The sequence below is a fragment of the Cupressus sempervirens genome, chromosome 1, assembly GCF_028749045.1.
Source record: "Cupressus sempervirens isolate cs-2001-9-10 chromosome 1, ASM2874904v1, whole genome shotgun sequence".
Lineage (NCBI taxonomy): Eukaryota > Viridiplantae > Streptophyta > Pinopsida > Cupressales > Cupressaceae > Cupressus > Cupressus sempervirens.
Genome location: NC_143118.1, coordinates 788832756 through 788836725, shown reverse-complemented (window position 1 = coordinate 788836725; position 3970 = coordinate 788832756). Strand labels below are relative to the sequence as shown.

General features: G+C 41.4%; 1 pseudogene; it reads left to right on the top strand.

The window, feature by feature from the left end:
* The first annotated feature begins 494 nt into the window (after positions 1-494).
* On the top strand, positions 495-2634 carry LOC149580232 (methyltransferase FGSG_00040-like; annotated as a pseudogene).
* The last annotated feature ends 1336 nt before the right edge of the window (positions 2635-3970 follow it).

Below are 3970 nucleotides of genomic sequence, written 5' to 3'. Positions count from 1 at the left end.
ATAAAAACAAGCTTTTGGTTTCAACTATTGCTTTCAAGTCCGTGCCGCTTTTTGTTATAACAATATATGAACCCCACTACTCCCACCCTGCCACCTGTTTCCCAACTACAGGAAATTAAAAGCTAAACAGAAAACTAACTAAAATCGATTTGCTTTCAAATTGGAATTTATTTCGGCGATGTCTACGCAGCAGAATATTTGCACCAGATGTAACGATTTTTTAAATTTATTAATTATTTTTAAAATTATAGAACTACTGTTTTATTACTTTTAAATTAATTAATAAATTTTAAAACACGTCACATCTGATGCATTCTTTCTGCTATTTAGCCACGGGCATTTATTTCGCGCCCATTACATTCTCCCAAGAATGCGTTGATAGGGAATAACGAATCGCCTCGGTGATTGTACAGCTCGTTCCCTGTGGGTTCTATTAAAGCCCTGCCTCGCTTCAATCGGTAACCATGGAAACTATGCAGAACATAGCAGAAGCCATGTCTCAGCTCCGAACCGCGCAAGACGCTGGGGAGTTATTTGACAAGAAAACTCTGGTCTGACAGCATGAAAGTACTGCTCGAAGCCATGCTTATCTGACATCAGGCAATCTCTCTACTGGCATCATGTCCTTGCGAGATCACGTCGCCGCAGAGCCCTCTGCGTCCCTGTAAGGCCTCCGACCCATCCAACTCATGGACCTCAATGTCGATCAGACACACCGCGGCCGGGTCCTTTTTGGCACCCTCTGCGTCGACCCCTTCCAAATTTGCTGGCGCCATGACCGTGCTTGAGGACGACCAAGGCCTTGCCGTTAGAGTCGGCATCCACAATGTGCCCGCCTCCGAGTCCACCCCTGCAGCACTCCGAGCAAAATACCCCAATGGAGCCAAAGTGGCTATCAAGGAGCCCTACTTGAAGCAAGCCCTTGACGACGGCCTCGCTGTCAGAGTGAACAACCCTGCAAATCTAGTGACGATGACGGAAGAAACATCAGCCGTTAATATGGGCGAGTTGGATTTGGAGGAGGAATGCGGCAAGGGCAACTAGTGCTTCCGGAGGCAAAACTGGCGCGGCGCAGTGACCCATTACACCAACTGCATTCGCGCATTAAGTGATAGCGAAGCGGCCAAACAGACGCGATTGCTGGCTTACTCCAACCGGGCGGAGACGTACCTGCAGATGGGCGAGTATGAACGGGCTTTTGAGGACTCTAACCAGGGCCTTCAGATCGAACCTGGTCATCTGAAAACTATGTTCCGAAAAGGCCGAGCTCTGGACGGCCTCAAACACTATGCCCAAGCGTGCCAGGTTCTTCAAGCGACGCTCCAGGCTAGCCCCGGCCAAGCAGATATTGATGCTGCTTTGTGCCAGTCGAGGGCTTCTTGTGCTCCGAGCCGCCAGGGGAAGTACGACATTTCGGGCTTCTTGCTCGAAACGGAACCGCCTCCGGAGGTTGTGGACTTCATTGGCGATGTGGAGGTCAAGATGACGAAGGACTGTCGTGGCCGCGGGCTCTATGCTACCAAGAAAATTAGCACCGGCGAGCTCCTCTCAGTAAGCAACACCGTTGCCATCGACGGCCAAGGGTTCAGGCCTTTCAAATTTTATCTCACGCCCACAATGGAGGGTTCCTCTGAGCAGAAGACACTCGTAGACGCTGTAGTCTGCGTTGCCGAAGAATCTCAGAAATTGTTACAACAGCTATATGCCCTAGACGATGGTTCTGAACGAGTCCGCGGTTCCACTCCGGCGACCCATTTATTCGATGCAAACAGGCAGGAAACAACAGAAATGCCGCTGCTATAGATCGACAAACAGCGTATCCGAAAAATTGTTTCCCGAAACTCCTTTGCCGGAAGGGCAGAAATGTTGGCCTCGAATGAGGGATTTACTGGGTTGTGGTTGCTGCCATCTTTCATTAATCACTCGTGTATTCCAAATTTAGCCAGACTTAATGTGGGTAAAGCGATGTTCTTGCATGCGGCAAAGCCAATCGACAAGGGAGAAGAAATCACTATTTCGTACTTCGATGCCCTGGCTCCACTCCCGCAGCGAGAAGCCATCTGTGAAGCCTGCGGTTTCAAGTGCAACTGCAAGCGTTGTGAGCGGGAGAAACCTCTCAGAGGTAGCTTTAAGAGCTTGAATGAACAGTTCGTAGAGTTGCACGACAAGGCTCTGCAGGAAACCAACGACGCAAGGTCGTCAGGACTAGAGTTTCCAACGGATCTCCCCATGTCTAGAAAATTTGTTGACATTTACGAGTCAATGGAGAAAAAGCTCTTGACGTACCGTACAATGAAAGAGAAGGAAAAACAGTGGATTCGGGCTTCTTATGTGATTGCTTATTGGGCTCGAACGCAGTCGAATGAGTTCTTTGAGAAGACTCTGGAGGACCCCATTCCTTCCGGTCATGAAATTCTGCATGTCATTGTAAACACTGTGCCGGGCGACTTGCGAACCCTTGCCATGGCTGCTCGCGAGCTGGAAGGTTTGAAACATTGGGTTGGTAATAGAGGCTGGGCCATAGAGCTTTCTGCAACAGAAGCTACAAATGCATGCGTGCGATTTTTCGGCAAACACAGTGAAGATGTTATTCAAGCACTCATACAACGCCATGCAAAGACTGCAACATTTTGAGGTGGGCTAGATGCTACATTTTCGGGAATACTAGGTATAGTCCTTTCATCTGTTATTCGGAGATCATTTTGAAATTGGGTATTGGCAAAATCAATCAGTCCTCCTGTGTTAGTGTGAGTTTATACTTGCAGGCCTTTCATGGCTACGATAACTTTTCAGGATAAAAGCTAACATCGTTCAAGCTTTTCTCGGTATAAAGGCTGACATTCTTCAAGCTTCGTATAACTTTGGGTTGCTGGGGGCAGTCAAATTTACTTTTCTTTTCCTCTTTTAAATAGCAGAATTGGTTTTGGAGATCTTATTTTACAATCGTTGTTGATTTTTTTAAATCGTTTTTTCTTTTAGTTCACTTTTTAATATAATTATATATTCCTCCTGTTTTTAATCTATTTGAACTTTAAGTGATGTAGAATTGTGTTCCGTGTATATACTTTTTATTATTTGTATTTTGGAAAGATATGATTTTTTAAAATTTTCAATCTATTCTTAAATAATAGAATATATATATTTTTTTTTTAAAATTCTATTATTTAGTACGTACATAACAATGACAATTAAAATTAGTACAAAATGTAATTTTTTTTGGTTCTATATTAGATTTAAAATTAGTACAACTTGTATTATTTTTTATTATATGCTTTGGATTCATAAAAAGAGGAATATGTTGTCCTATCATTTTTAATGAATAAATAAAAAACTACTTCATTTTTCTTTTAGGAAAGTTTAAATAAATGACTTTGATATTTAACTAAATGATTATTATACAAATGTAGTTTTAAAATTAAAATATTTTAACTTTCCATTATATTCAAATTTAAAAAATCTCTTTTCACAATCTTAACAAAGAATTATCTATCTACAAACAACTTTATAAACTAAATATAAAACTATTTTTTTTAAAACTATAGTAAAGTAATAGAAGTATAAATTTCACATTAGTGTATATTAATTGTGGTATGGGTAGAAACTTAAATTTTCCTTGAAGTGAGAAATCAAAATAGGAAAAATGTTAATAGAATTTCTCAAAGTAATGTATTCTCATAGCATTTCATGGTGGAAAGACATGTATGTGCAATGTGTGAGCTAAGACAATGAGCATGAACTATTTTACAAAATAGTGCACAAAACTGATTCATACAATGAGATATTTTAGGTACATACAAAGTTGGCTTGTTTCAAAAGGCTCTAGAAAGCTACTAATTGCCCAATTCCAAAGTGTGACTAACAATTATGAAACTGGAAAGACTATTTCAAAGGACACATTGATGGAAATATTGAGGCAAGTGGTTGGATATAATATTTTAGTGATGAGAAAATTGGTAGTGATGAGAAAATT